We start from the raw sequence: 21,921 nt of genomic DNA, 5'->3' as shown, positions 1-21,921 counted from the left end.
TCAAAAATCAGTTGGGGCTTGTTAAAAACAAATAAATAAATTAAAAGATTCCTGGGTCCCACCCTAGACTTACTGAATCAGAATCCAAGGGGTTGGAAATCCAGGAATCTGTTTTGTTCTTAAAGAGCCCCAAAGGGGTTTTTTGTTTTGTTTTTTTTATCATCAGGGAAGTCTGGGTAATAACTTCTCTAGGCCTTTCAACACTGACTCACATTAGCACCATTTGAGGAGCTTCTAAAACGAGCAATGCAATGCAGGGGATCCTATTCCTCAGAAATGGACTTGAGTGGTATTCCGCAGGTGGTTCCAAGATCTGAATTGGCAGCTAAAATGTCTAAGAATCATGGGTTGGGGCTCAGAAATCTGTACTTCCCACTAGCACCCTGATCCAAGGAGATTCTGTCAGTAGTGGTACAGAAATGCTTCTTCTAGCCATGTGAAACTCCCCAGCCAGGCTTTAGCCCAGGTAGTTTTCTGTCTGGGATGGAATACCCCTCCTGGGGAACTCAACCAGGAGGTAGGAGAGCCTGGATGGAGAGGTGCCTTGTTTCCTAATTTAATGTGAACTAGGTAATTTATGTGCCAGAGCTAACTGTTCAAAATCCTTACTTCCTTTGTTCACAGCAGTCCATTTGCTAGTTCTCAATTAGTTTATTTGTGCAGACCTCCACCTAGTGATGACCAGAGAGTCACCTGAACCTGGATGGAGCCACCTGCCCTCTGCTCCAGACCCAGGAGTTCACAAGGACCAGCCAAGATTGAGCCAATGGGTCACAGCCCCTGTAGCATGGCTAGTTCTAGAGCAGGTCTTGCCTTTCCTGAGGAACCAGGGGCCCACGTCATACACTTACACACCAAAGGAGATACAATACAGGCAGGAAGTGCTGAAGTCACACACTAGAAGATTAATAGGGGCAAGTAAATGACAGACTTAATGTCCATAAGTCCAAACCCTTCTAAAAGGAAATTCAACCCAAAGAGGGCAGGGACCTGCCCAAGGTCACACAGCTTTAACTTGTTTCTGCATAAAGTTGTGAGGTAGAGAGTCCGTGGACTTGGACACCTAATAGAATGTTAACTCTATAACATGATGGTAGGAGCTGTTTTTCTTTCACCACTGTGTCCCAGGCATAGCACAAGGATGATAGTAAGTGCTCAAGGTGTTTGTTAATTAAATGAGTATGTGAATCTGGAGAATTGGGATTTTAATTCATTTTCTGCTACAAAAATGGCTATGTTGGATTGTCCCAGGTTAGAGTTCAGTCAGATAGATGGAAGGAAGGACTAGGAAGTTGGAGAGACAAACACAGCAGACACAACAGAGAGAAAAGAATGGAGTTGCATTATCTCTCTGTGCTCAATTAACGAATTTAGTTAACAAGATGTTCTCATAGTCCTTGATCCTCCCAAATGTCTGGTCATTTTTTCTCCATGCCCTGATCACCATCTGATATACCTATGTTTTATTTGTTTAGCGCCTGTATTCTCTCACTGGAAGGCAGAGATTTTTGTTTTGTTTGGGTCACTCCCCTATCGCCTGGTTGGCACGGAGCCCTCCTTATGACTTATGAAGCTTTCCGTTCAACCAAGCCTTCTAAACCTCCTAGGTCCTGAGTGGCCAAAACTTGCAGAGTAGGAAACTGAGGTTCAGAGAGGTGAGGTTGCTTTTCCAAGGTCACACAGAGAGGGACTCCTGCCTATCCCCATCACCCCACAAACACAAGTCCGTAAACTGTGCGCCATCTCCTTCCTCCTGCTCTTCGCAAACCCTGCGACCTCTTTTCCGTCCGCTTGCATAAATTTGCTTCTAGCCAGGATCTCTGAGCTCCGGTACGATCTGTTATGCTTGCGGCTTTAGGAGACACGTGCTACTCGGGTGAATGAATCGCACATCCCCACCCCCGCGGACAACCAATCACAAGGTGTCGGAGCCCGGCCACTTCCGCCTATTGCGGGCCGCGGCCAGGGCCGAGCGGCCCACGTGGGGCTCTGTAGACAAGGGAGTAGGCTGTGGTGCGCCGGGGGCGGGCTCTTCTAGCCTCGTCACCAATCCAGGGACCCGCCGGGGACGCGAGGGGCGGGGCTGACGTGGGGCGCCAAGGCTTAAACGTGACGGGCAGACGGGCGTAGGGAGGAGTTCTGAGTGGGGTGTGGTGAGTGACGGAGGCCACTGTCCAATAAGAAGAGGGGTTGGGCTGCTTCAGCCAATAGGAAGTCCTAAGGCGGGGCCGGACTGCAGCAAGTTTGGTTGCGCGGAGACCGCAGCTGTTCCCTGTCACTGGAGGTAGCATCGGTAGAGGCGTTGGCGACGACTTGCGGCGGTGGCGAAGGGGTAAGTGACCGCGGCGCTGCGCATCTTCCTCTTCCCGCGGCGGGTCGGAGCGGGTGGGCGTGCGCCGGCGCCGCTGCAGGGGACGCTTATGTAAGGGTCGTGCGTGCCAAGGCAGCGCGAGCTTCGCGAGTGACGGCTGGAGGAGACAGCAGCGGGCGGTGCGCGACGCGAGTTGCGCCGCCTATCCCTTCCCCCTCTGGCGGGGGACGGTCGGCGCGTGGCCGTCGCCGCCTCCGCTCCCACGTTCCGGGAGCTCCCTCGCCCCCGGCACGCCGCCCCGCCGCCCCGCGAGCATCCCTCCTGCGAGGGCACAGCCGGGCCTTGTCCACCCCGCGCCCCTGGCGGCCGGCGGCGGCCTTATTCCTGCCCTCGGGCCCATTTTGCAGATCGAGAAACTGACACACGGAGCACGAAAATGCCTTGCACTAGGTCCTAGAGGGAGGGTTCGAACCCAGGTCTGTCAGAATGAGGAGCCTAGTTTCCCCCATCATACTGGAGGTTGCTCGGTTCTGAGCAAAGCCGTGACGTGTAAGGCGAGGGTTTTGCGTGTTCCAGGTGTCTCCCATAGGACCCTCCAAGTTACCCTGTGGAGTATTCTCGGTTCCACTTAGTTTCGGGTGAAGAAGCTTGAGGCGGCCAGAAACAGTGATTTGCCCAAGGCTGTTCAGTTAGGAGGTGGGGCTGGGCTCAGCCCGTTACTTACACAGCTTTTAGCAGTTTACAAAGGGCACTCTGCTGGGGGCAGAAAGGAGCAGCGGTGGCCTGGGAAGTGCCCTCTTGGACTAGGAATTGGCAGCTTTGGTTTTCAGGACGTGCTATGCAGTTCCCTCCCAGCATGACTTGCTTTGTGTACTTTGAGTTGTTCCACCTCTGGGGCGTTCTTTTCTCATCTCACAAATGCTGGGGTTAGACCAAGTCCTAGGACCCTGGCAGCTTTGAACTTCTTAAAAACCTGATTGTTCGTTTTGTGAGAAAGTGCACCAGGGCTCATTATCCCCATTCTGCAGCTAAGAGAACTGAGACTCAAGGAGGTGGCAGTGTTTGCCAGAGCACACCTAGAGCCTCCTGAGTACCCAGAAGTCTTGGCCTTCTCTGTTGCTCCCTTACCCACTGCTACCAACAGCCTGGCTTCCCCATGTCACCCTTCCCCTGCCTGTGATGCAAATACCCATGCTAGGGGTGCGCGTGCTCAGCATTTCTGTTAACTCGGAGCTATAGCTTTTCTAGCTGCCATCTTAACTCTTGAACTCTTCATCGCCCTCTTTTCACACCTACCATGTTCCGCTTTCTAGACTGGGCATTGAGAGACTAGATTAATCCCTGTCCTAGAAATGCTGACAAGCTGATTGGGGGAGAGAAAAAGAAATAGAACTTAAGCCGCAAGTCAGTGTGTTTGTGGAGAGCCCATTCTGGTGAGGTGTGGCCCCTAGGAGGACGTGGAAGAAGAAGTTGAGTAGAGGCCCGCAAATCAGGTCAAACCACATACTGAGGCCAGGGAGAGGAGAAATGGGCTGGCCAGGGGCTGGATGGGGATGGATTGGGGAAAGCTTTGTGGACCGGGTGAGTTGTGAGCCTCTTTTGATTCCACTGGAACTGGCAATGTAGAAGCAGTGACTAGATTTGAGGAGCCGAGGTTTAATGGAGGACAGGTGAGTTTGAAGTGACTAGAACCTGGAAGAGGAAGGCTGAGGAAGATGGAAGGGGAATGGGGGAGAAATAGCACTTCCCAGTTGTGAGAGGTGTAGGTGAAGGCACTTGCTAAGGTGCTTGCTGGTAAGGCAGAAATGAGACTGGGTCAAAAGACACCAGGGTGCTCTGTGGGGCTCCTAGGGCCCAGCAGGAGGCCTGAACTGCAAGTTGTATCTGTTTGTATTCTAGTAAGCCACTTGTGAGCAGGCGTCCTGTGTTTCTTCGTCTGGCAGGAAGGAGCTTTGTTCACGATAGTTGTTCACTATTGATTTGTTCAATTGAATTAGGCTGTCGTCCAGAGTTTCCATAATTTACCCCTAAGTCCCCTTTGCGCCTTCTCTCTCTCTACTGAAGCTTGCTCCAGCTTCATTAACCCTGTCTGTGCCAGTTCTCAACTCCAGGATCATCCACCCCTTAGGGAGGCTTGTCCTGGTGGCTGTAGCCTCGGCGGATCCCTCCTGCTTTGATGTGCCCATACAGGTTGCTTGCCCTTTTGTCCTCCTCCTTGCTAGCTTCTTGTCTCACTTGCAGTACCCTAGTACCAGGTGCCGCGCTAGGTAGACCTAGACTGTCCAGATCCCCCAACACTCTTCTGCATGAGCTGGGTGCCTCACTCAGGTAAACAGTTCCCTTGAAGATTAGTGTGGATCTTCTCTTTGGCTGCCTCCCAACAGCATCGTACTCTCTTCTGACCCGGCTTTTGCTCCCTGTATTTCAAAAGCGTGTTGCTATCATCTGGAGACCTTTCAGAAGTGGGGCATTGTACCTGCTCACCTGGGCCTAACTGACCATCCCTTCACCTCTGTGTCTTAGTTGTCTCTAGTCTCAGCTGTGGATTCTTTGCCAAACTGCCGAAGAAGGGCCTGATGGTGGGAGATGGGAAAATGACACAAAGAATACGCCCTTTCCTCTTACCTATTGAATGAAAAGATATGATCCCACCTATTGGGCTTTTTCTTCCATTTGACCCAACAGGTACTCTCTTCTGTCTGCCTCAGTCCTCATGTGAGACTATTTGTTGTTGCTCCCAAACTTGCTTCTTAGTGTCTGTCCCTCTTCTGCTCTTGTCCTGGGTGTCCTTGTTCTCTGCAGGACTGTTCCTCTTATCCTGTCAAAATGATTCTTTAGGCTTTCCTGCATTTAGCCTTGCCAGATCTATTCAGTCGGACATGGCTCCTCTCCTTTAATAATAACATGTAATGATTTATTGTTGCTAATAAAAGCCAACCTTTTATTATGTGGTGGCAGGGACATGTATTATTTGATTGTCACCACAACCCTACGACAAAGGTACTGTTCGCTCCTCATTTACAGGTGAGGAACTGTGGATGAACTAAGTCCCCAGAGTCACACAGCTCGGAGACAGTAGCTGGGGTCCCTCCCAGGCTTTCAGGCTGAGTCCCTGCATGGGCCCCTCTCATGTGTTATCCTGTTCTTACCCTTTACTTGTTAGCCACCAGCAACCTGCTTCTTGGCATTTTGGGAGCAGAGCTTGTGCCTCGTGGCTCCTTATGGAGGGTATATGCCCAATAAATATTTTATTGAATTGATGCCCCAGGCATTCATTTCCAGCCTTGGCATAATCTAGTAAGGCATCAGGGATTTAGTTCCTTTGATGACTTGCTGGCCTGTGTCTCCATTTTGTTCTTCATTGACCAGTGGCTGGAGCTGAGTGACAGGTATGGCCTTTCCGAAACAAAGTGGCCTGTACACGCCCCAAAGTGGTCATGTACCACCAACTGTGGACTCTTTGTGTGAGGGGCCTCAGTATGAGGATAGGAGCTGAGAAGATAGGGAAACAGGAGACACATCAGCTCAGGTCGCGTAAGACAAGGTTAGTGTCACGGGCACAGTGAGATAGGAAGCAGGCCTGGGGAATCCAGCCTCGGGGAGAGGGACCGCTCAGAGGGATTGGAGACAGGTCTGCACAGAAAGGAGGCCTGGGGCTGGATGGAAGTGGACAGGAAGAGAAAGTGCTTCAGATAAAACAATGAAAGTTTCTAGAACTTCTTGTTCTTGTGTAGTGGGTGCCAGAAAAGGGTTTTACTTAAATGCCTCTTACTAAGCACCTTGGCTAACGTCTGTGCTGCCACAGGCGTGTTGCCAGCGCTTTGTGTGTGTTGACTTGACTCATCAGGAATCCAATGAGATGGGTGCTATTACTATTCCCATTTCATAGAGGAGGGAACAGGCTTGGAGTGGTTACGGAAGCGGGTGGCAGAGCAGCAATGGTGGAGCCCAGCCGCTGGACAATAGAACCCTGTACCCCTCTCCCCCAGTGGAAGCAAAGTAACAGTTCTTCTCGGGGTTCTGAATCTCTGTTCTTGACTCTCCTAGGTTCTCTGAGGAGTGCCTGGAGAAATGAGGGTGACACTTCTTTTTCTTTTACTTTAGATTGTGCCTGCCTTCTGAGAGCTGACAAAACCTGAGGGTAAGTCCTGTGCCTGCATCCAGGTCGTGGAGTGGGGGTGGGTCTTCTGTAAGAGCAGCTATCCTGGAGCCTCAGCTGTCAAGCTCAATAAATAAAATGGCCAAGCTCTGATTTTTGGAAAATATTAGCAGTCCTTGTCTGCTCCCAGTCTTTCTTGGTTTTCACTTGAAAATGATGTCTGGCTCCCTGCTGGCCCCAGTTGGCAACTGGTCAGCCTCAGCAGGAAGTCCTACTTCTAGAAGGGTGTTGCTTGGGATGCTGATCATGGGGAGCGTGGCAAGGCTTCTCAGGATCAGAGGAAGGAGTCCCAGGGCTGGGCAGCCTCTGCGCAGACCCCTTGAGTCAACATAGAAAGCAGGTGCTGGCCCGTGAGGGACTCTGGGAAGCCTGTGGCTGTGACTGTCAGCTGGCTGTAAAAACACTTGGTGCGTTTTCACAATGATGCTCAGTCTTTGGGCATCACAGTGACCAAGGGGTAAAGATGGAATTGTCCCTTCTTCCTCGCACAGCGTGCCTGGGCAGCACTGCCCTGCGCAACCTCCTGCTTTTCAGGTTTCCCCTGACTGCACCGAGTGGGGCGCATCTCCTCAGCCTACATGCCAAGGCCCGCTGGCTGGGGTCCACCAGATGGTCGAGCCCTATCTCCCGCTGCTGGTCCCAGCAAACATCCCAGCCAGCTCTCTGACGTGTCCCCCACCCCCACCCCCTGCAGCCTGGTGTCCTGGGGACTTTGTTGCTCAGGGACAACTCTCCGCAGAGCTTGTGTTCAATGTTCAGAGTGGAGATTCCTTTCTATGGGAAATTTTTCTTGGGTTTCTACCCACTGTGTAGGGATTTTCCTTAGAAGACCCTTCATGACCAAGGAGTTGTTCTCCTTTCTGAGATTTTCCCACAGTCCTCTCTTGTCTTAGGTCTTGGGCCAGTAGCAGCCTCAATTGAGTTTGCTTAGCAAAGCTGGGGTGTAAAATTGTCCACTGCCCTATTCTGCTTACTTTTGTCCTCCTCTTTTTGACTGATGGAGTTGAATGTCACTGCTCTTCCTTGAGTCCCTGAGGGGAGAGGTGGGAGATGGGTGAAGGCCTGTAACCATCTATCTTATGGGGCTGAGAAACTGGGGCCCAGAGAAGTCTGATTAGCAGAATTCAATATTCTCACCTCCACCCCACCCCCTTCCATGTCTTCCCCCCAAATCCATCAGTAGGAAGGGAAAATGAGCAGCCTAGGAGGGCTGCCTTCTCCTGGGCTATCTAATTTGTTAAAGCTTTTCCCTAAGTCCCTACTGAGTCCTGGAGCTTTGCTTAGTTACCATAACTAAGACCCCGAGGGGGAAGGTTGCTGCCCTGCCCTCCTCCTTTACTATATCTCCTTGGTGGCCTTTTTTTTTTTTTTTAAAGTATTATGCCAGAAGATATAACCCAGGTCATCCCAGCATCCCCTCATTGCTGATGTTCCTGACCTCCTTATCCTTATCCTTCTTGCAGGCCAGAGAAGGGGGAGGGACTGGGGTACCCAAAGCTGCTCTTAAGTACTTTTCCACCAGCTGTGTGTGGAATGGGGCTAGTTTCCACGTGTGGCAGCTCCTCTCCTGGTGACATCCATCCCTGGCTGATGCCTCTGGGGAAATTCCGTGACTTGGCTATGCTGAGTCATGCTTAGTCTCTGAGGATACTTATGTCATCTTTTGCATGTCTGTCATTGGCCAGCCCAGGGTCTGGGAAAGCGTGCAGTTACTACAGAGTGATATCATGCCGCTAATTGCTTATATTTGCCCATCACTGTATGCATCTCTGCGTGCTTTTTACTAACCAATGTGCTGCTTATCAATATGAAATTTGCTAATATTATTAAATCATTAATAATAAATGTATTATTTATTCTGGAAAGCATTCCTCTCTTATGATGAGGAAACAGGTTCAGAGAGATTGACATGATGAGTATCAGGTGAGTGGAAAGTCTGGGCAAGGTGTTTTGATGCCACACCCCATTCCTACCCCTGGGTGTTTGTGTGATGCAAAGACTATTCGGAAGTTATTTTGGCTGAAAGGAAAATTGGTTTTCAGTTTGTTAAAGTTACAGATTCAAAATCTAGTTCTTCCTTTAAGGGCTAGTCTTCCAAGATTAGCTTTTAAGTGTAGTCTACAGTTTTTCTGTGCTATTTATGATTCCAGAACATTTGAATAATCACTTTAAAGGGGCTTTTTGATTAATACTTGATCTCATTTGCAAACTTAACTCATTTGAAAACTTTAAGTTGAATTTATAAATTACATTCAACTTCATTTAATTATTTTAATACTTCTAATTGTCTGATTAACAGACAGTCCTAATACTTAAATAATTCCTGTAAATCTAATAAATTAAGCTGGCTCTTAAAAATTCCTATATTCCTGTGTTTTATTTTTTAAAACAGCTTTATTGAGGGTTTTGTGTGTTTTTTAAATCTTCACCCAAGGGTATATTAATTTTTTTAAATCCTCATTTGAAGACATTTTTATTTTTTCTATTTTTTGTTCAGATTGAGTGAGAGGGAAAGAGAGGAAGAGAGAGAGAGAAACATCGACATGAAAGGGACACATCGAGTGGCTGCCGCCCGAACAGCCCCACCAGGGCCAGGGACAAACTGCAGCTGAGGTACGTGCCCTTAGCAAGAACTGAACCTGGGTCTCTGGACCACAGGCCAACGCTCTAACCGCTGAGCCAAACCGGCCAGGGCTCCATTTATATATATATATATATATATATATATATATATATATATTTATTTATTTATTTTAGATAGAGTTGGGGGTGGGGGGGAGAGATTGAGAGAGGGAGAGAAACATTGATGTGAGAAAGACGCATTGATTGGTTGCCTCCTGTACAACACTGACTGGGGCTGGGGATCGAACCCACAACTGAATTTGTTCCCTTGACCGGGAGTCGAACCCGTGACTCTTTGGTCCGCAGGTTGATGCTCTAACCACTGAGCAAACTGGCCAGGGCTACTGAGGTATTTTTTTTTTTAATCCTCATTTCTGCATTTATCTTCAGACAGAGTAGGAGGGAGAGAGGGAGAGAGAAACATCAATGTGAGAGAGACACATTGAGTGGTCACCACCCACACAACCCCAAATGGGGCTGGGGACAAACTGCAACTGAGGTACTTTCCCTTAGTGGGAACCAAACCCAGGACTCTCCGGTCCGCAGGCTGACACTCCAACCCCTGAGCCAAACCAGCCAGTGTGCTACTGAGGTATTTAAAAAAATTTTTTATTGAATTTGTTGGGGTGACATCGGTTGATAAGATTATAGGTTTCAAGTGTACAATTCTATAATACTTCATCTGTATATTGCATTGTGTGTTCACCAAAGTCAAGTCTCCTTCCATGCTATTTATCCCCCCCCCACCCTGTTTTACCCTCTTGTACCTGCCCCCACTCCCTTTCCCTCTACTAATCACTCTGTGTCTATGAGGTAATAAATTGCACATGTTTAAAGTATACAATGCATACGTTTTGATATATCTATATATTTGTGAAACCTTAACCACAATTAAGATCCTAATTAAGATAGAACATATCTGCCCTGGCCGGTTTGGCTCAGAGGTTAGAGTGTCGGCCTGCAGACCAGAGAGTCCCGGGTTTGGTTCCTGCCAAGGGCATGTACCTCAATTACAGTTTATCCCCAGCCCCGGTTGGGGTCATGTGGGTGGCAGCCAGTCGATGTGACTCTCTCACACCAATGTTTCTCTCTCTTCCTCCCTCTCTCCCTCCCACTCTATCTGAAGATGAATGTAAAAATGTCCTCAGGTGAGGATAAGTAAACAAAAGAAAGATAGAACATATTCTTCTCTTCCCAGTGTCCTTGGGCTCCTTTGCAATCCCTCCCTCCCACCCTCTCTGCTTCCCCCATTCCCAAGTAACTACTGAACTGCTTTCTGTTACTACAGATTAGTTTGCACTTTCTGGTTGACCTATGTGGAATCGTGTAGTATATACCCTTTTTGTCTGGCTTCTTTTACTCAGCGTCATTATTTTGAGATTTGCTGCATATATGAATGGTTCTTTCCTTTTTGTTGAGTAGTAGTCCATTATGTGGATATCCCAGTTTGTTTATCCTTCATTCACCTATTGTTGGTCATTTCAGTTGTTTCCAGTTTTCGGTGATTGTAAATAGAACTGCTGCCCTGGCCAGTTTGGCTCAGCGGTTAGAGCGTCGGCCTGCGGTCCGGAGAGACCCGGGTTCGGTTCCCACTAAGGGCACGTACTTCAGTTGCAGTTTGTCCCCGGCCCTGGTTGGTCATGCGGGTGGCAGCCACTCGATGTGTCCCTTCACGTCGATATTTCTCTCTCTCTCTCCCTTCCTCTCTCTCCCTCCCACTCTATCTGTACAAAAAATGGAAAAATGTCCTCGGTTGAGGATAAAAAAAAAAAGAACTGCTATGAATGTTTGTGTACAAGTTTTTGTATGGACGTATACTTCTTTTTCTCTTGGGCAAATGGGTGGGGATGGAGTGGCTAGATCGATCATATAGTAGATGTATGTTTAACTTAAACTGCCCAACCGTTTTTCCAAAGTGGTTGTACCATTTACATTTCTACCAGCAGTGTAGGAGAATTCCAATCCCTCCACATCCTCACCAATATGGATATGGTCAGTCTTTTTAGTTTTAGCCATTCTACAAGGTATGGAGTGGTGTCTTATGGTTTCAATTTCAATTTCTCTGGTGATTATTGATATTGAGCATCTTTTCAGGTGCTTATTTGTGATCTGCCAATACTGATTTAAACTTAATAAAATTCCTACTTAAAATCACAAGTCTAAACCAATTATTTAGTGCCCTGGTCAGCATGGCTCAGTTGGTCGAGCATTGTCCCACGCAGCCATTTCAATTCCCAGTCAGAGCACGTGCCCAAGTTGTGGGTTTGATTCCTGGTAGGGGGCGTGCTGGAGGCAGCTGATCCATGTTTTGCTCTCACATTGATGTTTCTCTCTCTCTCTTTAAAAAAAACCAATAAAAAACTTTCCTAAAACAATAAAAATAAACCAGTTACTTAGTTATGTATTTTAATTGGAATCTCGAGACTGACTTGTTACTCTGAACAGACCAAATTCCTTTAAACATTAGAGTACATAAAATAACAAATATACACAGGTTTCTTAACACAACATTATAAGTACTATGGTTTTCATTTTCTTAGGACATTTGTTTTTAATGCTGTATCTTTCTGGAATTAAAGAAGCTTACCTAATAAGGAAATAATATGATCTCAAACTCTAGTAAATTATTTTCCTATGCAACTTTTGGAGTTTCTTTCTCAGTTGGATGACATTTTTTAATAATTCAAGATTTGTGGCCAGGATGAAACTAGGTTTTGATCTTTGAATCTAACTGCTAGGCAGAGCCCTGATTCATTGCCATTTTGCCCCCAAATGGGGATGGTCTCACAGCCCATGCGCCCTAGATGGAGGCATCACATTGCCCAATCCTCTTCTCGTGGAACTCTGTGACACTCTGCCCAGGTTGCTGTGCCAGGTGACTGATTCTAGTAATCTATTTAAGGCTTCATTCTTATGCACTATGGCCACAAAATAGGCAGAGTTAAAATACAAACTAGGTGGCCCTGGCCAGTTTGGCTCAGCAGTTAGAGCTTTGGCCTGCGGTCCAGAGAGACCCGGGTTCGGTTCCCGCTAAGGGCATGTACCTTGGTTGCAGTTTGTCCCCGGCCCTCTATGTGTCCCTTTCACGTCTATGTTTCTCTCTCTCTCTCTCCCTCCCACTCTTTCTGAACAAAAAATGGAAAAATGTCCTCGGGTGAGGATTAAAAAAAAAAAACACAAAATAGGTGGAATTTGGATTTTGTATCTCTCTCAAGGCTTTGTCTGACCAAGGACTAGTTCTAAACTGATGCCAGTGAGAGCGCAGTGCTAGAATTTGAGTTCCAGTCTTCCGAGTCCAGGTCTGGCATCTCCACCCGACAGCGTACATCTTTTCAAATGGGGAGGAAGGGAGTGTAATTCTTAAGAGTTCTTGGCTTCTGGTTGGGCTTGGTTACCAAGAAATTCTGGCACCTGGAACCCATGTCTTCATTTTCTTGTTTTTTAGTTTACCCCCTCGGAAATGGTGAGAACCCTGACCTCTCCCTAACTTCCAGTGGAGAGCTATCAGTCTCTTTGGAGGGGGCTATTGCCATTAAATTCTTGATAAGAGATTTGGATTTTAGATGACAAACAGCTGTGGACTTGCATTCCTGGCCTCAGAAAGCTTGTGAGTGGTGAGTGGGACCTGGCTGAAAATTATTAATGCAGTCTGACCTCTCTCCTGATGTCTGATGCTTATGTGGCCGCATGTAGGTAAAGAAGGAAGGTCTGTGGAATATCAAGAAAAGGATATTTGTGTGGAGGACTGCCTTAGATTCCTACTCTGCAGGAGTTTTAAATACGGTTTCTTCCTACCTTTGGTTCTGAGTTCCCCCTTCATGGTGGTGAAGGAACACTGTGTAATAAACAGAGAATAATTGCACATTAAATGATGGGGGTGATGTCACTGAGTGACAGAATCTGTTCAAAGAGAGAGGAAACTGTGCTCCACTACAGGGCAGGGCATTAAACAGCAAGGAGGAAATATAGAGAAGATTAACCTAAAACGTAAAAAAGATTTGATGTGTGTAATTGCAATTTTAGAAATGTACCCTAAAGTATAACGGGACAAGTTCACAAACATACTAGGCTGTTCAGTTCAACATTTTTATAGCAGAAAATAGGAAAACACCAAAATATATACCAGAAAAGATTGCTACATGTGCAATCTGTTCAGAGTCATTCCATTCAGCTTTAAAAATAGTCCATCAAACTGTCATTGTAAATTTATTACCACAGAACAAGACCATGATGCTCTTACATGAGAAAGCTACATTGTAAAACAGAATAACATCTCAAGAAATTATTTTGGGCCCTGGCTGATTTGGCTCAGCGGTTGGAGCTTCAGCCTGCAGACCAGAGTCCCAGGTTCGGTTCCCACTAGGGGCACGTACTAAAAAAAAAAAAAAAGAAATTATTTTGGAATACTATACCAATTTTTTTTCCTGGATGCTGAAATGATAAAGTTATGGGTTAAAATTTTTTTTCTTTGTCTTTAGATTAAAAAAAATATATATGGACGGGTGTAATTTATAATATTATTTGGGGCTTAAGATCAGGTACAGGGTATTTAGCTATCAGAGTTTTTCTCTTTTACCCCTCTTCTCCAAAAAATTGTTTTGAGGGGATTAAAACCTTTTTCTAAATGCTATATGAGATACAGATTCCTGGGGAGTGGTGGAATAAAGACTTCTGAAAAGATGCTCTTCCATAAAAGAAATGCAAAAACTGGCAAAAATTGTAGAAAATCATCTCTTTTTAAAATTCTGGAAATTAACCATAGGTTTGCAGCAATCCAACGAAGGAAAATTTATTTAAGAAAAATGGTTGAATCTTGTTTTCAACAACAAAACAATTATGAGGCATGCAGAGAAATAAGAAAGAATGGCGCATGCATAGGAAAAGAAGCAGTGGGTAGAAACTGTCTCTGGGGAAGCATAGACATTGGGCTTTATAGACAAAACTTTAGATCAGCTATTTTAATTTTATATATTTATTTTGGTACATGCCCCTAGCAGGAACCGAACCCAGGACTCTCTGGTCCGTAGGCCGACGCTCCAACCACTGAGCCAAACAGGCCAGGGCTTAGATCAGCTATTTTAGAATATGTCTAAAGAACTAAAGGAAAGTGTAAGAACAGTGCCTCATCAAATAGAGATGATTAGTAAGTGATAGAAATTATTTAAAAAAGGAATCAAGAAATTCTGGAGTTGAAACTACAATAACGGAAATGAAAAAGTCACTAGAGGGGCTCAGTATCAGAGTTGAACTGGCAGAAGAAAGAATCAACACACTCATTGATAGGTCAGTTGAGATTATCCAGTCTGAGGAACAGAAAGAAAAAAGATTGAAGGAAAATGAACAGAACCTCCGATCCTGTAGAACATCAAGTCTATCAACAGATACATAATGTGAGTCTTAGAAGAAGATAGAGACAAAGGAGCCGAACAAATAAATATTTGAAGAAATAATGGCCAAAAAGAAATCCCAAATTTGATGAAAAATAATAATTTATGCACCCAAGAAGCTCAGTGAATTCCAAGTTGGATAAACTCAAAGAGATCTACACTTGGCCCAATAATAATAATAATAATAATAATAATATCTTGAAAGCAGCAAGAAATAACTCATTATATACAAGGGATCCTTGATAAGACTAAGAGCTCATTTGTCCTTGAGAACATGGATGCCAGAAGGCAGTGGGATAAAACTAGATGCCATGTGAAACCTTCAACTGCATTTGACCTGTGAGTCTTAGGTGGCTCTGATCTCTTACATATTCAGAAATAACATGTCAGTTTAGTCCCTAAAAAACAATTACTGAAGCTTCCTGTTTTTTTTGCACTTGATTTTAATCTTTTTTTTTATCCTCACCTGAGGACATTTTTCTATTTTTTATTCAGATAGAGTGGGAGGGAGGGAAGGAGGGAGGAAGGGGGGGGGGAGAGAGAAACATGAACATGCAGGGGGCACATCAAGTGGTTGCCACCCGCACGACCCAACCAGGGCCGGGGACAAACTACAACCAAGGTATGTGCCCTTAGTGGGAACTGAACCCGGGTTTCTCTGGACCTCAGGCCGATGCTCTAACTGCTGAGCCAAACAGGCCAGGGCTGATTTTAATGTTTAATATCTAACATTATTGCTTTAGGAAAATTTTCCCCTGAACCAGCAATAGAATGCTAATTACATAAAAATATACATATATAAAAAGTAGTTCTCCATTTTCCCAGGGGAAAAAAAAACAATAATTTCTAGAATACTCAAGTGTTTTGTTTTAATCATAATTAAAGTCTTGGTCATCTCATTTATTAGCTCTTAACATATATTTAAATTAAACATTATTAGACAACTGTTACAATTTATAAATGTAAGGTGCCATTATTGAGTAAATAGATTCTTCTGTGAGTGAATGTGTCCTTTCTCACATCCACTTATGAAGCAGAATATGGATAGTTTAATTTTATGAGTAGATGATCCATTGCTGCAAACACTAATTCTCTCCCCTGTGTCTGTTTGTATGTGCATGTCAGTTGGGTAGAACACACTTTCTGGACCGCAGGGCGACTCTGTAACCGCTGAGCCAAACTGGCCAGGGCGGTAGAACACACTTTGAACTGCTTCCTCAAAGGCCGCTGCCATGTTCATGGCATCTTTTGCACTTGTTTCAGAGTAAGGGTAATCGCCATTGTCCCTGCACCAGGCTTGGTGCGGACACCTGCTGTTCACTTATGTCAGTCTTATTACCCAAAATGACAAAAGGAAAGCTTTTGGGCTCTTTTACATCTGCGTAATATATGAATTCTTTCTTCCAGTTACTCAAGTTTTGGAAGCTTTGAGAATCATCGACACTAAAAGTGAGCAGGCAACAGTCACAACCTCTGTAAAAGGGCGTCCTCAGGCTTCTGAATCTCTTGACTGATCGTGTCCCAAATCTACGTGGTAACAAAATGTTCATCTACCTCTAAATCTTTATGTAAAATTCTACACTATTGTATGGAAGAGCTGGGTATCAAACTTATTAGTCACATACCTGTTCATTAGAGAACTCTTCCCAACTCTACCATCTCCAAGGAGAATTACTTTAAAAAGTGATGATTTTCCTGCTATTATTAATCTCAAGATCTTGACTTCAGAACTCTTAATTGTTCAGTTCAAGCATCATCATCTCTTGGACTCCTGGGAAGATTCCTTCAGCTGTAGACAACGGAGAAGGTGACTCATCACTGTGCTAGGCTCATCATAGGAGTATAGGAAGTTTCTCAAGGCTACACGAAGGACATCGGGGAGCTCCAGCCTGGCCTGTCCAGGGACAATGAGGAAAGCAAGAGGGTTGGGGACCCGGCAGGCTGGACACGATGGTGAAGGTGCTGCCCGAGTCCGACTCTCAAGCTTCTTTTATACTTGACTTGCAGGAAGTCTGTCTTTTACCAAGTTCTTCTCAAGTATTTCTAGAAATATCTAAGGAATGCTTATTATATGTTCTACCAAGCCTGGAACATAGTATGGGCTCAAAAAAATATGTTAGATGAATGCACTCTACCTGGGTTGCTTATTTCCTTGGCTAGTTGTTTGTCCACTCTTTTCTGCATGTCACCTGCGTCTCCCTGTCTCAGGGCTGTTGCCTCTTTCCTCAGATCATTTTACCTTAAACATGCAAACCTGTCTGTCTCATAACTTCTTAAAATATAGCTTTTAAATTATTTTAATTAATTTTAGAGAGAGATAGGGAGACACACACACACACAGAAACACCAATTTGTTGTTCTACTCATTAATGCTTTCACTGGTTGATTCTTCTCTGTACCGTAACTGGGGGATCAAACTCACAAACTTGGCACATCGGGATGATGCTCTAACCAACTGAGCTACCCAGGCTTTGAAGCCAGCAATCCTGATTCCTGGCCTTGGGTTGTTCCTACACTTCCACAGGATATTAGCATGATGTCTCAGTGTCACTGTGTCGTGGTCACAGGGTTGAAACACCAATTTGAAGCTCTCTCTTTCCAACTTAAGTTAATCACTTGAGGAGTGTTTACAGCTTCTATAACTGGAGCCATTTATTGTCACTTTCCCTTGTGCCGTGTTGCCTGAAGCCATTTCTGTAAGCCATGAAGATTTTCTTCAACCTCTTCCGATTTTGACTATCCCTTTCCAACTGGTTGCAAAACAGCCATTTGTGTTTTTGCTGACCTGGGCCATCTTTTCCTTCCTTTTTACTTCTGATATTCTTGTGGCAACTTTAGTATTTGGCAGAAAAATTCCCCATGATCTAATCCTGACTTTTTTCAGTTGAATGGTTTAAGAAGGGCAAAAGCTACGACTGTGCGTATTCCAAGAAATTGTTCCTTTCTCAAGCATTGACTGTGCATCTGTGGACACAGCTCTTTCCTGGGCACTGTAGGCTGCAAGAGCTCTTTGTCCTGGGCCACTTACCTGTGGTTGGAGAGAGAAGGAATGCATGTGCTGGGGCAAATACATGCTCAAGTAGTGACCAGTTAATAAGGGACAGTCACAGCTGAGTGCTGTTTCTGTGACAGGTAAAATGCTAACTGCAAAAACAAGTACAGAAAGTGATCAGGGAAGTGGCTAAGAGCAGGGCTCTGGAGTCGGGGGTTGGGTGGGGTTCAGGTTTAGTTCTTTACCGGCCCTTTCACTTCTGGCAAGTTCCTTAGCCCCCTTGAGCCTTGATTTCCTCATCTATAAACTAGGGGCAATAAGACCTTCCTCATAGGGCTGCTGGGGATTAAATGAAAAAACAAAACAAGGAACGTGGCACTGGGTAGACCGTCAATGGTAGCTGGTAATGGTGTGGGGAGAAGTCACAAGGGAACTGTGGAGAGGAGAACCTATGAGCCCAGGGCCTGCGAGTTGAGGGGACTGTGTCAGGTGGTTGGCTACCCAGAAAGGACTTCTTGGAGAGCTGGCCCTTGAATGAGGTGTCATATTTGGGTTGGTGGAAAGAAGGGGATACCACCCAAGCAGTGGCACATGGAGCAAATCAAGGTGAGGAGAGAAGCCAGGCATTGGGTACACACAGGGTGATGCTTCAGCCTCACTGGTGGGAGGAAGGCGTTGGAAGCTCCACAAGAGAGGAGATTTGTGTCTGCTGGGTTCACTGCTGAGCCCGTAGGACGCTGGTACTCAGGAAACCCCTTTGGAGGATGGATGCTATTGGGTAGGAGTGAGTGTGAGGGCCTGGAGATTCATTCTACAGATATCCAGCTGCGAATTGGGACTTGAGACAGAAATCTCAGAGATGCTTGAGCCAGTGACCACCACAGGTGAATGGTCTTTTGGAAAACTTTTCTGGAAGTAGAGGGTCAGCTCACCTGGAATGGGAAGTGAGGTCAGAGCCAGGGACTAGGTCTGAGGCAGGTGTTGCAGCTTAGACATCTGTCGTTGATGCACGCATGGACTAGGGAAGGGGTAGCATTCTTCGTTGACGCTCTCATGGACCAGGGAAGGGGTAGCATTCTTCGTTGACGCTCTCATGGACCAGGGAAGGGGTAGCATTCTTCGTTGACGCTCTCATGGACCAGGGAAGGGGTAGCATTCTTCGTTGACACATGCATGGACTAGGGAAGGGGTAGCATTCTTCGTTGACACGTGCATGGACTAGGGAAGGGGTAGCATTCTTCGTTGACACATGCATGGACTAGGGAAGGGGTAGCATTCTTCGTTGACACGTGCATGGACTGGGGAAGGGGTAGCATTCTTCGTTGACGCTCTCATAGACTGGGGAAGGGGTAGCATTCTTCGTTGACATGTGCATGGACTGGGGAAGGGGTAGCATTTTGACGCTCTCATGGACTAGGGAAGGGGTAGCATTCTTCGTTGACACGTGCATGGACTGGGGAAGGGATAGCATTCTTCGTTGACGCTCTCATGGACCAGGGAAGGGGTAGCATTCTTCGTTGACGCTCTCATGGACCAGGGAAGGGGTAGCATTCTTCGTTGACACATGCATGGACTAGGGAAGGATGGCGACGGAAGGAAGGAGCAAATACCGCGTGCTACAGGAGAATACAGCGTGCTAGAGAAGAAAAGTTGTCGGGGTGGAGTGGAACTAGGAGGACTTGGGGAGCTCTAATTGGCAACTCCACCTCCATCCTGAAAACAGAGCTGGAAAAGCAACCCTGTTCATGTCACTGAGGTAGCTGCCCCAGAACTGAGGCCAGGGGAAAGTGGAGCGGCAAAGAAACAGGGAATTGGGGTGCCACCTTTAGAGGTGAGCTATTACTAAGCCCAATTCAAAGTTTCCTGAGAAAACTGAGTCTGCTGGAGACAGAGCAGCTAGTACTGAGAGCCTTCCTGGAGTAGTGCTATCCAGAGAGCAGAGAGATCAAACAGAGACTGAGCTGATTTTCTCTAACTCTTGCCTCTCAGGACCTTCCCATTTCTCCCAATGTTAGGGGGCAGGTGCTGCTGACAGTGTGTGGGTGACAGAATAGCATGTCTGAATGGTGGGCCCACCAGAGTCTCCTGCTGCTTGGTTAGGCCCGGCTGGCAGGGCTAATCACGGGAGAAGCGCCTGTGCTTCCCCTGGACTTCCAGGGCAGGATACGGGAAACTGAAACTGCCTGCCAGCCTGGGGATTTCCTCTGATGACAGGAGAAAAATCCTGAGATGCCCTGCATTAAATGACAGCTGGCTGGAGAGAGAGGGGAAGAGAAGAGAGTAATGAACCAGTTAATAGCTGTGGGCCGACTAACAAGAGTGCTCACATGTCTCTGCAGCTTTGAGTTCACTTCCAGCCGCTATCTAAAAAGAAGTGGCTGACCACCAGCCTCCGCCGCATCCTCGTGCGTGAACTTTCAGGAGTGTTGCCCACACCCAAGCAAAAGTGGTAAATTTCTCCTCTACAGGCTCTGCACCTACCCTAGAACTGCCCCCACGTCACCTTCTCCTGCTCCCTTATCTGTAGTCAACGTAAATTTTTTCAAAACAGCTTATATCTTTCTTTCCCAAAACACAATGTTGCCCAGCCAGTGTGGCTCAGTGGTTGACGTCGACCCATGCACCAAGAGGCCACTGGTTCGATTCCCGGTCAGGGCACATGCCCAGGTTGTGGGCTCAATCCCCAGTGGGGAGCATGTGGGTGGGGGTGGCCGATTGATGTTTCTATCTCTCCCTCTCCCTTCCTCTCTCTCTAAAATCAATAAAGAAAAAGTATTTAAAAAAAAAAAAGCGCTTGGTCAGTTGCAGGCCACAGCATGCTGTCGTCCCCACCTAGCCCGGCTGCTGGTGGTCTCAGACTGCATGGCCCAGGACCCGGGCTTCTTTGGCCAGCATAAACCCTTTCTTTCAGAAAAGCTCCCAGCTCTGACCATTGTTTTGCTTAACACTGAAGAAAACAATGTGTTGTAGGTGTTAGACTTGAGAGGACTTGTTTTGTTTTTGTTAGGTTTTGGTGCATGTTGAGGGAGGTGTTTTGGAGAGAGAAGTTCTAGCATACTCAGAATAGAATTTATAATCGGTTTCTGTTTTTCTTCCAACTACTTGGTTTTCATGGTTCATGTGCTGGGACTTTGGAATGGTATTTTGGTCAGAATAGCCCAGTGAGGTACCCTCTGGTGAGGAGAAGAACATTGAGACCTAAGTCAAGTTGGGGGACGGCATGCATTACTCCCTGAAAGGTCCAAGTCTAGTCCTGTGGCTGGCATCGCTCTCTGTCGGTTTCACAACTCTAAGTCAGTTTCCTTCCCCTCCTGACTGGCTTCTCCAGCTGAGAACACACAGCTTACAGAGGCCTTCTCCTCAGGGGGCTGATGAAGGGCATATCTGGGGCAGAGGGCACATACAGCCATTCCTAGCAGATTTATGGCCCCAGAGGTTTTCAGCCACTGCCTCTTTGAGATTTTTGTGCCAGATCAGCCAGCCTAGCAGAGTAAATCCAAAGGTCTAGTCATTGACAGTGCCCCAGCCAGGGGTCTCTGATGGTAGGGTGTTTTTTTTTATCCTCACCCGAGGATATTTTTCCATTTTTTGTTCGATAGAGTGGGAGGGATGGAGGGAGGGAGAGAGAGAGAGAGAGAGAGAGAGAGAGAGAGAAACATCGACATGAAAGGGACACATCAAGCGGCTGCCACCCGCACAACCAACCAGGGCCCGGGACTAACTGCATCCGAGGTACGCGCCCTTAACGGGAACCGAACTCGGGTCTCTCCGGACCACAGGCCGACATTCTAACCACTGAGCCAAATTGGCTAGGGCTGTTTATTTTCTTATTACCTATGGCAATTCTGACACTAAATGTTTTTTCCTTCAACACCAACAAATTCGCCAACTTTGACACCAACGAGTGTCCTACAATTTAATTGAGTTCTGACATTAACCACCTGGAGTTAGTGTAGACCTCACAGTTAAGGGCTCAGTCCCGCAAGACCGCCCTTACTTCAGATGCCAGTCACAAGCCTCAGGTTGCCAGCCACCTGTATAGCTGTAAACGGGGGTTAAGGGCTCAGTCCCGCAAGACTGCCCTTACTTCAGATGCCAGTCACAAGCCTCAGGTTGCCAGCCACCTGTATAGCTGTAAACGGGGGATTCCCACAACCTCTCCTTCGGTTTGATCATTTGCTATAATGGCTCACGGAACTCAAAGAAACACTTGACTTACGTTGACTGATTTATTATTAAGGATATAAATGTCAGCCAGATGAAGGAGTACTTGAGGTGAGATCCAGAAGGATCCCAAGCACAGGAGCTCCTGTCCTCGTGGAATTGGGACATGTCACTCTCCTGGCACCTGGATGTGTTCATCAGACAGGAAGCTCTCTGAACCCTGTTCAGGGTATTTACAGAGGTTCCATTCCGTAGGCGTGATTGGCCCTCTCCACTCCCTGAAGTC

General features: G+C 46.6%; 1 protein-coding gene and 1 pseudogene across 2 annotated transcripts in view; one reads left to right on the top strand and one right to left on the bottom strand.

Annotated features, from left to right (window-relative positions):
* PC (pyruvate carboxylase) overlaps positions 1 to 21,921 on the top strand; it is a 115,803-nt gene that overhangs the window by 8,098 nt on the left and 85,784 nt on the right. Inside the window, exons 1-2 of one of the 2 annotated variants that reach the window (XM_036258069.1) lie at positions 2,278 to 2,332; positions 6,416 to 6,452. The gene's annotated coding sequence lies outside the window, so the exon portion shown is untranslated. Of the gene's footprint in view, positions 1 to 2,277; positions 2,333 to 6,415; positions 6,453 to 21,921 lie in introns of those variants that run through there. The other variant, XM_036258070.1, reaches the window with a different exon arrangement.
* Positions 1,916 to 16,914, bottom strand: LOC118628753 (annotated as a pseudogene).

Source organism: Molossus molossus, unplaced genomic scaffold, assembly GCF_014108415.1.
Source record: "Molossus molossus isolate mMolMol1 unplaced genomic scaffold, mMolMol1.p scaffold_m16_p_13, whole genome shotgun sequence".
Taxonomy (NCBI): Eukaryota; Metazoa; Chordata; class Mammalia; order Chiroptera; family Molossidae; genus Molossus; species Molossus molossus.
The sequence above is the reverse complement of the archived record's forward strand: the minus strand, read 5'-3'. Positions and strand labels throughout refer to the sequence as shown.